Genomic DNA, 14123 nt, shown 5'->3' on the forward strand with positions numbered 1-14123 from the left:
TCTCCTGCTCTGATGTGGATGTTACCTATCCTCTGTCTCTTCCTAACAGTTGTGAAAGCATCCCTTTGTCACTGGATGAAAACATAAAAATCCTTACTAGTATTTAAGTAGGTTTTTCAAAGGGAGAGGTGATACATACGTTATGAATTAGTTATATCTAACTAATGGTCACACAGAAACATAAGAAAATGTTTATGTTGTTGTTCTTCTTAAAAACTGAACACGTACATGACTGGCCTAAGTCCATGTCAGGACCTAGAATGTGTGCTTTTGGCTCACCAAATAAGTCACACCCTTTCCCTCTAAACTGCACACACTGCACGCTTTTCCCACAGTAGCACACCTTCTTTCTTTCACTGCACTCTCGTAGTCAAGTATTGTAAAAGCAGGGAATTACACATAAGTGTAGCAAAGCTATCCAAGATTGAACAATTGCTAGGTGAGGAGGGCCGCCCACCAACAGCCTGAAATATTCCCCATCAATTAGCAAAGTTCAGCTTTAAACTCGTTAAGGGACAGTTTGAGTCGCCATTACCTCCTTCTCCTCTGAAGTCCAGCCCAGCGCCTAGCTGCTGCAGGCGTCAGTCAGTAGACCCAAGCCGAGTAGCACAGCATCTGTCTTGGCAGTTTCGCAGTATGGAGACTTTGCAAGTGCTCCATGCTTTAGTTATTTAGTAAAAAGAAATAAACACTGAAAACCCTGTGAACCGCAAATCCTAAGGAGTTCACAGATGGATTTATTGAATTTGTGAACTGTTTGAAATCATGCTTGTGAGAAATCTCCTGTACATTTGATCCATGTGACTTTTTCTGGGGAAGAGTTTTGTATGATCAAAAGCTTGAGAGTCACGGAATTAAGTGAGCCTGGGCTGTCAGAAGCACTGTAAGGTAGAAGGTGGTGTCTGAGCCAGGGTGGGGGTGGGGCTGTTCTTCAGGTCTTCAGGATTATTCTTCCGGTCTTCAGGAGTCCTGCGCTTTAGAATACCCGGTCTGGCGTCACCAAGCTTTGCTGTCACCATTCTATCCAGGTGACCACAGCTTTGGTTACAGGATTCAGTTCCTGGGGGACAAATTCTGAGCTCAGTGTATGGACCCTGAAGCCCCAGGTCCTCTAAAGACATTTGCATGTTCATGACTAAGTGGATCGACGAAACATCTTGTTCATAAACTAACCATACTGTAGTCATACTTACCTGTAAATTACAAGTGATTATCCAATGGGTTTTTTCCTTAAAAAAAAAAAGGCTCTTGGAAACGTTGCTTTAATAAAATAAAACTCAAAGCAGATGTGGCAGTGGTGTGTAACGGGTGAACTGTAATTAAGAGCTGCAATTATTTCCCAATTAAGCATTTGGAATGCCAGCATTGGAACCCCAGTCGAGTCAAGCCAGGCAGGGGAGGATCAGGCTAAAGACTAGAGCCAACCACAGAGCGGTGGTGCAAGGGGCAGGGGAGACACAGACAGGGGTGATCTATCTGAAACCCTTGAAGTGCCTGACCCTTACTTGCGGTTGAATCATTGAGGGAAGGCCCGACTTCTCTTGCCTAGAAAGAAAGCTGGCCCACAGGAATCTGTTTCCCTGAAGACTTCGGAGAGCAGCGGGCAGCTCCCTGAAGAACTGATTCCTCCCATGTAGTGAGGTTTCCCCGAGGGCTAGTCAGGGGCCAGTCCTCCTCCTAGAGCTCATGGGACCCAGGATTCTAGCCTACCAATTCCTACAGTTTTGTTCTACTTCATCCCCCAGTTCTTCATATTCCCCCAGGATCCTTTACTACCCATTTTCACACAGTCTGACTGGGGTTCTAGGTTCCTCATGAGTGAACTCAGTCTAACCAGGATGGTTGTCAGTGCCTGTCATGTGTGCCATGTGGGGGTGGTTCCCCTGGTGATATTACTTCCCGCTCAGCCCTATGCCTGCAATCGAGTAACGGCAATGCTTGGATCAGTGTGGGAGTAGAAGGCCTACTGTGTGCCCAGAAGACCTACTGGCTGCAGGTGCATCGCATGTGGCAGAGCCATGACGGAATGGGGTTGGAGAGGTGTCTTAAAATCAGTTCACAGCAGTGGATTTTGATGCTTGGATTTTAGCTAGCAACGTGGACTCATAGGAACCCACTGGAAGACTGTGAATGAGGAAAAGGCCTGGCCAGAGTGCCCTTTGGAAGATACATTAGCTATTCTGTTTGTGGGTATTGACAGGCAGGGGAAGCCTGGGAGCAGGGAGATGTACTGGTGTCCACTCCTGTAGATTAAGGGAGAACAGTGGTGAACTGGGAAGCAAGCTAACTGTGGCCAGGAGACTGATGACCAGCAGGGGGCCCAGGTGCCTACAGAGGTGGTAGTGAGGAGGAGGAGGGACTGGGTCAGCAATGTTGGGGTTAAAATACAAGATTTTGAAATTAGATAATTATCAGAAGACTATAAGAAGATGAGGAATGTTATAGTGGTATTTTATTTATGTTTTAATAAATAAACCTTACCTGAGAATCAGAGAGTAAAACTAAGCCACTAGAGGCCAGGCAGTGGTATCTTACACCCTTAATCCCAGGATTTGGGAGACAGAGACAGATGGATCTCTGTAAATTCAAGGCCACCCTGGGCTACTGAAGACCAATGGAGAAACAGATCCAGGTGGTGGTGGTTCACACCTTTAATCTCAGTCCTAGGGAGTCACACCTTTAATCCCAGCACTAAAGGGGAATATAAGATTGGAGGAGACAGAGGCCCAGGGCTCAATCTACAGTTGCCTAGTCTTGGTTGAAGTAAGACTTCTCTATTGGCTTGGTTGTTTTGTTTTTCTGATCTTCGGCTTGAACCCCAATATCTATCTCTTGGTTTTTGCTATTCATGCTACAGAATGTTGAGAGAGAGAGAGAGAGAGAGAGAGAGAGAGAGAGAGAAAGAGAGAGAGAGGGAGGGAGGGAGGGAGGAAGAGAGAGAGAGAGAGAGAGAGAGAGAGAGAGAGAAGAGAGAGAGAGAGAGAGAGAGAGAGAGAGAGAGAGAAGAGAGAGAGAGAGAGAGAGAGAGAGAGAGAGAGAGAGAGAGAGAGAGAGAGAGAGAGAGAACAAGCACAGTTGCTTGGGGTAAGTCTGGTTTTCGGGAGAATATCTATCTGGGTGTGTTCAGCAAGCATTAGGAGTATCAGAGCTAAGCAAGGCTGGGAAGAAGCTCTGGGTACAGGACCTGCTCCACACATCGTGTCTTTGGATCTTCATCCATAGGAACAGGTGGATGGAGGCTGTGTATGCATCAGAGCTCTCTGGGCTGTCATTGTGAGAGGAAAGCTCTGTACTGGAGCTGGGGGCTCTGACTGGAGAATGAGGCAGATCTAAGCCCATGGGTGATGCTGCCTGATTTCTCTCACCCTTTGCCACTTTCTTTAATCAGTAAAACCAGGTAATAACAGGACTGGCTTTGTGGGTCCATTCGGCCAACAACGAGCGCTTTTGGTGCCAAGCACAGCAGTTTTCTAGAACTGATCCATCCCTATCTTCTTCCCCTAGAGGGAAGACAGACGAATACAAACTAATGAACAAAATATGGCAGGTGCTGGAGGCCGGACCAGGGTCAGGGGCTCGGGAGATGCTCCTGGGTCCTGGGGGTAGGGCAAGTTTTGGCTTTTGTGGAGGGGATGTGGCAGGTTAATTCTGAGGTTGAGTAGGAACATGTTTGGGCTTCTTTCTTCTGGAGAATCTCTGGGGAGCCTGGTCTACACTGATGGATTAAACGAGACTCTGAGCAGGAAGCAAATGTGAGGCATGTGTGAGTGTTACAGCTCTGGAGGGAAAGGTACCCCGGCCATTGGAAGCCAGGAGATACCTACAATTCTGTTCTGGTGGGGCACAGTTTTCCCACAGGAATGTAGCAACCCTGCTCCTCCCTGAGAGAGTGGTTACTGCTCAGCTCTGCTCCATCTCCTAAGGGGGTTCCCTGCAGAAAGGTAGCAGTTTGCTCCTGCAAAAGTTGTTACTTCTCTGCCCTGCTCCACTCTGGTGAAAGATTGTCTTTATGTAAACGTCATTCAAGAAATTTATTGAGAGGGAGGAATCCAGGAGAGTGACTGCCTCTGCCATGGTGGAAAAGGCAGCTCCCAACCCACAGATACAGGGCTTATGTAGGATTTCTTAGAGGGTAGAATGTTTCCAGCATGAAGATTTTCAGGGCGGGAATTGGTCAAATTTCAATCCTTGAGCTTCGATAAGCTCAGAGATTGGCCAGTTTTCATGCTCGGGAATTGGATGGTTTTCATGCTGAGTTGGTCAAGGGCAGAGTGTGTTGTTTGGCTCTGGTTTCAGGGTCAGGGTGTGTTTCTTTGACCCTTTTAACCTATAGCATGGGCCCAGTAGAAGAAAAGGGAACTGAAGACATGAAGGTATGCTTCATGTGTTAAGGGCCAATGTTTACAGGAACATGGATGTTTCTGAGAAATGTTAGCTCACAGGACCTAGTTAAGAGAGGTGATGGAGAGATGGCAGGCACACCGGGCAGTGAAACACACCCAGGCTCTGCCCCTCTGACAGTGGGGTGAGTTTAAAGCGATTTCAGTAGGGAGAAGCAATGCATTGCAGAGTGACCCATTTCTCCCTTGCAGCACAGGAGGCCCACAGCCGGTAGAGAGGTTGCTGCTGCAGTGAGGGTCACGTGAGAGGTGACATAAATCAGGCAGTGAGTTAGAGGCACACAGAAGGACCACGCCAGAGCTGACCATGCACCTTGGTCTCTGTCCTCAGCTTTTCTCCCACATGGTCTGTCTGTGACAGGTCTTCACAGGGGAACAGCTACAGGAGCTAATTCATAGCTCTCGGCAGCATCTCCTCCATAGCTTTCTACCTGCTTGGTGTTTCCATCTGGAAGCTCAGCGTCACATAAATGACTCAAGCCCAGGAAAGAGAAGCCTCCGGAATCTTTCTCTAAACCAAGGCACCGTTCGGGTTTCCTGTTCCCCTTGATGCGAAAATAGCAGAGCAGATGTGTCTAATCCTCCGGGAGAAAATTTCCTTTTAGCTGATATCAAACGTAAATGCTGGGACCTGAAGGGGATGCTGAGAGAGTTCTGGCTTGGAAAAACATTTCTTTAATGAGAGATTGGTGCATGTGGGCCACACTGATGGGCTGGCTCACTTGCTAGTTCTCCGTTCAGATGTGCTCCTTACTGGTGGTTTTGTACGGCAGTGTTTATGGACTGTAAGCAATCACAGCATTTTCCCTGCGGCCAATACTTTCTTCTTGGAAGGTACCCTGATTCTTTGGCGGCTCTCAGGTAACCATAGTGGTTTGTACTGGAGCCTTTGAGTAGGGGTACAGTTACTGACATTAATATGTGAGTTCCATCCGGCAGCTGCTGATGTCCTGGCCCTAGGGCTCAGGACACATCCGGGTCTCTACTCGCGTGTTTGGACCACGCTGCCTCCGGTATGTTCTCAAGGCTTCCTCCTCCGTGTGGGGGCTGAGAAACCCTACCTCATTTCTTTACCCTCTTTGTCTTTCTGTCAGTTAGATTTGATGCTGTTGGGAGGCTCAGGTCACAAATTCCAAGGTGCAACTGTCTCATTTCCCATGTTCGTCCTCATCCTACCGGGACCCACGTCCGGTCATTCTTGGGTCTTGTCTCCCTGACCATCCTCCAGTAAGTACCAGATGCTAGGTTTCAGGCAGTGTGCCAGGGGCTTGGGAGGGTTCTGGCCCCCGATCTTCCATCCTTGCATCTGGGAAGCTGACTTCCATCCTTCCACTCCTGCAGGCCTGCTGTGTACCGTTCCTTCACCACATTTGAGACTCCCAAGCCTAACAGGTCCCCTGCCGCACCAGAATGTTTGTTCCCAGTGAGCACTGACCACTTAGGTGCTTACAAAGAGAAACTGGACCCTCTGTGTCTGTCCTGAGAGCCCAGCTTATCTAGCCTGCTTGGGCACAGGGATCATTATTATGTAAAAGGGTAAGCAATCTCACCCATCGAGAAGATCAAATGTCAGATAGACCAAGAACTCTGGCCATTGGGAAAGAGCAGAGGCAGGCCTGCTGAACGATGCTGGAGGCCATCTAGGGCAGAGGGGAGTTTGGTAACCCCCTGTCTGGAATGTGGACTCAATTCAGAGCTCACTCTGATGAGAAACTAATCCCGATTCCATACAAAGCCTAGGCAGTCAACCCAGCTGTCAATAGGAGAAAGCGCCAACTTGAGCTCCTGAACTCTGAAGGACTTTAAAAACTGTGCTAGGCTATTTCTGTAGGCTGCCTACCCCCTGCTGCCGACCTGACTGGAGAGCTTGGGCTTCGCCTGCTGTAGCCCCGTGGCACAGCTCCTCTTTGTAACAGTGCATGGCTTTGAAGTATAATGTAACAAGTTCACCTGTCACCGGCCAGAGTGGTTCCTCCATTGTCGCCCCCAGCTCTACCGCTCCTGCAAAGAGGTACGTTAGATTCCGACCCCAGAGAAAATGGATGCGGAGCTGAGTGAAGACAGCAGGTGCTTTTTATGGCTTTCAGTGGCTGCCAGAAAAGCCCAGAACTGACAAAGCACTATGAGGCAGTGGCTCCTCTGGACAGACTGTTTTGAAAGGGAGTCAGTTCCATTTAAATGATGGTATTTTGAATATATTTTTTTTCACATTCAGCACCCCCCTGTCTTCCTTTTTATTTTCCATAGGAAGACCGTAAATGTGTATTAAAATTGCCTGGGAAAGTCTAGGCATAAATATTAAAACATTTGGCTGCTGGTTAGAGGAAATTTATGTCTCTAGTTTCTCTCTGTTGCAGGAACTTGCTTTTTATTTTTGGTGGTAAAGCATTACCCCAGACTCCACAAGACACCTTTTTTGTTGTGTTCCCAGGCTTTCTTTAGCAATCCCTCTGCTGTCTGTCTGATCCTCTTCTGTCTCTGGTGGTCCAGAGAACAAAGTGTGTATAGTCTACAAAACAGAAGGCCGGACTCTAATGCCAGCTGGCCCAGCAGGTGCACAAGTAGGTGATCCAGGCTGTGGGGTCTGGGATGCGCATTGGTGGGAGTGTAGGTCGGGAAGGGCGTGCAGATGCACCATAGCCAGGCCTCTGGGCTTTCAAAGAAGCCAGCTCCAGGTTTTCAGGTAAAAGATTTTGATTCTTAAATGCACGCAACTGAAGCCCAGTTGCCCCGTGGGGTAGAATAAAGTCCGCCAGACTCTGCTGTGGGCTGTCAGCAGCCTCTGCGGTGGATGCCCTAGGTCTTCCAGTCACGAGGAGCTGAGTTGTTAATGGGAGGGGGGTCTCCCCAGGTTCAAGGCTTGGTGGCAAGCAGCTTCTTTCAGGATTGTTTTAGTTTGAAATAGTGTCCTTGTCACACAGCAGGGACAGGCTCATCCAGAGAGACAGGGTCCACAACACTCATCATGTTATATATTTCTAGGGCTGGGTCACTTGAGCAAGCTGTGTGAGCCCTGCAGGCCTTCCTTTCCCCTGTCCTCTCTTCCCCTGTAGCCCACGCTGACCTCAGACTTGTGATCATTTTGCTTCAGCCTTCTGAGTATTGGGAGCCACCATGCTCAGTTCTAATCTTTCTTATGTTACGTCAGTATCTGAGGTTACCATGCAACGCACAGGGTATCATCATGGGAGCTTCACACACGTGTCTTTATAGTGTGCTCTCATTCCAGACTGCCGCCCCACATTCCCCTTCCCCACCTCCAGCTGGTTCCCTTTCTTCCTCCAATTAATCCCAACTTCTGCTCTCCTGGGGGCAGACACTCACCTCCCTCAAGATCTCTTCCTCCCCTCTCATGCATCCCTGAGTAGTTTCATGCATGAAACACACACACATGTATTCTTTTAAGCTCGGATTTATGTTTAACCCCACCTACTAGGCTTCTTGAGAGAGGAAAGGATGGTGTAAGCCACCTTGATGGGAAAGTGAAGACAGAGTGTGCTGTTCTTCCCTAGCGTTAGAGAAATGTGACATTGTTCAGCTGCAGGAAGACTTGAGGCTTTTGTCCACACCCACCACACCTGGTGACTCCTGGAGTCCGTCCTGTGTAGATTGCTGAGGGCAGGGTAGGAGTGCACCAGGTGGCAGCTGGGGTCCCACCTCCATGCTTTCACAGAGTTTTTCAAGGCATCCATTTCTCTCTACAGAAGGTTTAAACAGAGGCATGCTTCTGAGCAGGGTTTCCAAGCCAGTACCCAGGAGCTCTGCGGGAGGGAACGAGAGATTTCAGACTAGTTGGGAAACAGGGCTGTAAACAGCCTTCCTTGTAGGGCTCCCTTCTCCCCGTAGGCTTGTGCTCATGATGAAGTGAGCGCAGTCTTACTGGAACATCGCTATTTCCCAATAAGGTCAAATGGAGCCAGGCCTCCCAATCATTTGTTCTCTCTGCAGATCTGTGTTTATTGCCTCCGAGGGCCAACTTGGGACGAAAGGGAGCCTGAACGCACCACCTCTCAGCCCTGACCTCTTGACCTTGACAGTCAGGCGAGTCAGAGCTGACAGCACCACTGGAGAAAGTTCACACCCAGCATAAAACCAGGCTGGAGAAAGCCAGGCTGGAAGGACATTGGTGGTTAGGGGGTTTGGCATCCAAGAGGGAATGGAGTGAGGGCTGCTGTGAAGGTGCTGTGGCACCAGGTGTGAGGCACGTCAGAGAGGAAAGCTCGGATCCAGGATCTACGTGTGCCTTTCAGAAGTGGGCTGAGACCTGTGTGTGTAACCAGAGGCTGGGCAGTGAGATTTGGGACAGGTGGGAGGGGCTGGGACAGGTGGGAGGGGCTGGGACAGGTGGGAGGGGCTGGGACAGGTGGGAGGGGCTGGGACAGGTGGGGGGGGGCTGGGACAGGTAGGAGGGGCTGGGACAGGTGGGAGGGCTGGGACAGGTGGGAGGGGCTGGGACAGGTGGGAGGGGCTGGGACAGGTGGGAGGGGTGGAGAGGTGGTCTGCTTGGTCATTCATTCAGGGGTTGGTGAGATCTCCAGAATTTTTTTGTGGAAAGGGGGCGGGCAGATCAAAGACACCTGTTTTGCTCTTTTTGGGGTTTGGTTTTGTTTTCTTGACTTAGAGTGTTGCTCTGCAGCCCAAGGCAGCTTTGACACCTGTGAGGTCCCCCTCTCCCCGTGCTGGTAGTGATAGCATGCCCAGAAAGGAGAACTAGAGGAAACTGGTGTGTGTGTGGGGAGGGGGGGTACTGAGGCCTCCTAATTTACAGGTTGGTATGATGAGGTCATGGGGGTATTCGGGTGGGGAATCTCCTGTTGTGGGAGTCAGTGCTGCTGTATGAGTTTCCTGTCCTGTGGCAGTGCCAGCCTGCATTGCCACGTGTGTACAGGTAGCTTTCCATGCAGATGGCAATGCATGCTGGGAAGGGTGTTATTGCTGGCTGGGACACTAGTGCTGGGAGCCAATCATGGTCTTGATTGCTTTGGAATCAGGAATTTGATAATTGTACCTCAGGGGATCAGCAATTCCTCAATTCTGTATTACCCAGCCAGGGATCATCATCAAATACCTTCCATGTGTTCACCGCATTACCATCCAGGGATCATCAAATACCTTCCATGTGTTCACCGCATTACCAGCCAGGGATCATCAAATACCTTCCATGTGTTCACCGCATTACCAGCCAGGGATCATCAAATATCTTCCATGTGTTCACCACATTACCAGCCAGAGATCATCATCAAATACCTTCCATGTGTTCAAAATTCATTCATCAATATTTACCACAGATCTTGCCAGGTCTGGAAGACAGTGGGTGAACAAGATAGAGGAGGCTCGCTACAAGGTAGGGGGTGGGTAAGAGCACAGATGGACATGCCTGAGGGGTCTGAGTCCTCATCCCAGTCACAGGCTTTAGGGAAGCATGCTGCGCATTGTGAGGAGGAAGTAGTTTAGCAGGCGAGGTAAGGGTGATGAGGACTGTCCAGAGACTAGGTAGAGACAGTCGTGGAGGGGAGCGAACAGCACCAGCTGGTATGGCCCAGTCTGCACAGTCATAACACAGATACAGGTCCTAACAAAGGGACTCGGAAGATCTCCTTTTCTTCCACCTTTGCTGGAAGAACTTTCTGTGGCGCTTGTATACATGCACGCAGGCACGCACGTGTGTGTGTGTGTGTGTTCCTAAAAGGTTTTGGTCGTGATCACTCAATACAATTACATTATCTTCTCCTTCTGTGCACAAAAACCCTCCCTCGCCATGTCCACCTATCTATTTTTCAGCTGTTGCCCACACGAAGGCATGGCACGATGCCAGAAATTGCAGGAAGTGAGTTAGCGAACAGGAAGAGCTAAAAAAGCCTGTGCACGGTGCCCCGAGCCCTGCACCCCATGCCCGGAGCCCTGCACCCGACGCCTTGACAGAACCGCAGTGGCAAAGGACAGTTTTCCTCATTTACCGAGAAGGATGGGGGTGGTGGAGACCTATCGGGTGCAGTGACCTTTCACGGCGGGCAGACTGTGTGCCAACACTGAAACAATTATCTCAAGGGCCCGTGGGCACCAACTTCCTGTTGATAACATGTGGAGCTAATTACCTTGAAGAACTGACGGCAGATGCTGGTGCCTGCAATTAATTGGCCCTCGGGAAGGCCTCGCTTGGCTCAGGACCAGGAGCGAAGGCATCCGTCTCCACCAGCACCAAGCCCCCCGAGTTCCACCTCCTCACCTCCTCTTCCCGCCGCTGTGGGAGCTGCTCCCCCATCCACTGGTGCTTTACTATAGTCTCTCAACCTTTTCAGCAAACCCGAAACTGGATCTGCTGACCACTCTCCCTGCTCTCTGTTTAAAGCCTCCTAGGCCGCAGGGGAGGAACCAGTGGCCAGTTAATAAACTATTCTGTGTGGAAAAGGTCAACACGTACAGGCCTCTACATATATGCCCGCGGAAGGAGCGGGCATTAACATTCTGCTTCCGCGCCCCTTTTGTTATTGCCCAAGTTGAGCCATGTGGTCCACGAATTAATCAGCAATGTGGATTCTTGACGCCTGTGATTTCCATAAAAGATGTCTGGCGTGTTGTCTCTTCCTCTCACTGGACCACTGTGTCCTGCGGAGGGAGGTGGTGAAGCTGGGAAATGCTCCGTGGCTGAGCTGCTGTGAGCGCCAGTCTCTGCTCTGCACTTTCGCCTCTTGTGACCGTTACTCAGGAGTGTGACTGCCGACGACAATATAAATTAGCCTTCACTCAGGTTGTGCTCCAGGCCCTTTGCCATGTGCACATCATCTTGTATTTCCAAACGCCCTCCTGAGTTTATTGTGCCCATTTGTCAGACAGGGAGGCTGAAACCCCGTATGGCGAACTACACGGTAGCAGGTTACCATATCTCCAGAACGTGTTTGTTCTTTTGCCCCGCAGATCCTAAGTGGCAGGGACAGAGGCTACTCTTGCTGGCCTCTCGGTACAGTTCCCAACGGAAGAGGAGCACACAGCGGATAGTCGTGCAGAGCCTAAGGGGAGGAATGAAACTAACACCCAAATCTTGTGTGGCTGTAAGAGCAGGCAGGACGCCTGGGCTGGGGTGGCCCTCTCACATCCCCTTCGTGTGCTGTGCAGTCTGGAGGGACAGAGTGTGTGCATCCGGGGTTGGGGGCGAGCTGTGGAGCCTGGCAATGCTATTGTAGTGCCTGACACAAATGTGTCCAGTTGTCCAAAGAAGCTTGCTTTTGAACAGAGGAAATCCGCTGGCGTTGAAGGTGGCAACCACAGACCACCCCACATCTTTTCTTATTTTCCCAAATCTTCAGTTTTCACACGAGTTCAGCCTGGTTCACAGTTGTTGGTGAACCAAAGTGGAGCGGCACCTAGGCACTGCCTTTCACCTCCGGGAAACCAATAGAGAAAGTGTTTCCCACAGGAACGGGTGTGTGCATGTGCACGTGTGTGTGTGTGTGTGTGTGTAAAATACAGTTTTCCAGAGAGAAAAGCCCTATAGACAGTCCTTTGCAATACCATTGTCCTCTTCCATTTCGACAGACTAGAGATTCTTCCCATGTCAGTGAATACGGAGGGCCATCATTCTCTCTAATGGCTACATAGGACTCTATTGTGTGGCCATCCCATGATTAATTTAACCTGTCCCTTACAATCCACATCCATCCACATTCATCCAGCAGCATAAGTATCCATTAATCACCTGTCTCTGTCTAGGCTGTGTGCTCACTGAACACAGGGACATATCTAAAGCCCACAGGCAAACAGTGGGCACCCAACAAATGTTCACACGCACAGATGGGTAAGTTACTGAGAAGGGGAGAAGGGGTTTTGCTTCGTCGGTGCTGTGGATTGTTTCTGGCTACACCTATGTTTTGAAGGACAGCCTATTAACCCAGGGCTGGCGAGGGCACTGTAGTGATTTTACAGCTGACAGTTGCTGTGTTTTCAGTGCGGTGACTTTAAATCCCTGTGCTACAAAGAAGAATTAATTCATGATCTTCCCGAAGAAAAGTCCTTGGTTTCCTGCACCCATGGGCTGCTTTGCGTGCAGCGACAGCCTCTCACCTGCTCATGTCTTCCGAACCCACAAAGACTGGGAGAGAGAGGCCTTTTTACATCTAGGAAAACAGGGGCTGGCTTTTTGTGGGGTATTTGTCGGGGGACACCAGGGGTGATGACCTCTCTGTCTTTCAGAGTTCTGGGCAGGATACCTTAGTCCTTTATCTCCCGTGAGGAATACAACCCGAAGGAAAGATGTAAACAAAACTCAAATGCCTCTAAGATATTTGATGAAAAGAAATTAAATACTGGTCACTTGCTGCGGGGGGAGGGAAGGATGTTAGGCTTCTGCACCAAGCCTTCTCTGTGTCCTTAGCTATTGTCACAGCCCCTGTTCTGCCTAGTTTTGTGTCAGCTTGACACAAGGTAGGGTCATCTGGGAAGAAGGAATCTCCATTGAGAAAATGTTTCCACAGGAGTGACCTATGTAGGCCAATCTGTAGGCTGTGGTAGGGCAAGTCTGGAGGGCATTTGACTAATTGATAACGTGGAAGGGCCTACCCTTTGTGAGTGGTGCCAGTCCTGGGCAGGAGGTCCTGGGCTCTATAAGAAAGCAGGCTGAGCAAGCGTTGAAGAGCAATCCAGTAAGCAGCACCCCTCCACGGCCTCTGCATCAGCTCCTGCCTCCAGATTCCTGCCCTGACTTCCCTCAGGGGTGGAGTGTGACCTGGGAGCAAGCTGAAAAAAACCCTTTCCTCGGGGTTACTGTGTTTCATCACAGCAATGGAAACCCCAGGGAAGACAGCCTTCTGGTACTTAGCACCTCGAACAAATTCAAAATCTTGGTCTTTGGAAGAAAAGTAACTGAAGAGTTAAAACCTCACTTTCCTCGTCTGCAAAATGGAGCCCGGGTTCTGGCCTCTGAGAGGTAGTGCAGACCGATAAATTCCTGTCTGCAGTATGGCATTAGCTGCAGTTCCCAAGGATCTGTAGACACGCTGCCAGTCGATGCTTCTGCTGCTGTCCTTGCTGCTGGTATTGCTGGAGCGTTACCATGGCCTGTCAGCTGCAGCAGCCAAGGCTGAGCAGGTCCCTGGCTATGCTCTGCCACTGCTGAGGCAGAGGTGTTGTTCTCCCTCACTTGAAACGTGCCCCTTACTTGTAGGCCTGTCTATATAAGTTCTTTACATATTAAGGCTATGAACTCATTGGTTTATGCTTATCTCATAAACATTTTCCAAGTTCATCATTTTAGCGCCTATGGAGAATATTTTAATATGACTTCTATTGGTATATCTTTATTGTTCACAGTGACAGGGTTCATGAAGATATTTTGATATAAATATGTCGTGTACTTTGACCTAATTTACCACTCCTCCTGCACCATTCCCCACCCCCTCCTGGTATTCCCAGTCCATTGCTTCTGCTTTTGTGTTGATACATAGGAACTGGAAAAAGGTGAAAGGTCAAGTTGGTTAAGTGCTTTTTTAATGACATCCCACCTTCCTAATTTGCAGCTTTTGATTGTGTAAAAATGGCTGTTGTGAGACAGAGTCTCACTGTGTCACCCACGATGACCTCGCGCTCTTTCCATCCTCTTGTGAAGATCCCACATGTTGCCGTTACAACCGTACATGGATGTATCCAGAATAATATTCCCTTTTGAACAAGAATGAGTGAGCAAGCCTGTAGTGTGATCCTGTGGGATTTCTGGGCATCTGATGTGAGCTG

Source organism: Microtus pennsylvanicus, chromosome 4, assembly GCF_037038515.1.
Source record: "Microtus pennsylvanicus isolate mMicPen1 chromosome 4, mMicPen1.hap1, whole genome shotgun sequence".
NCBI lineage: Eukaryota > Metazoa > Chordata > Mammalia > Rodentia > Cricetidae > Microtus > Microtus pennsylvanicus.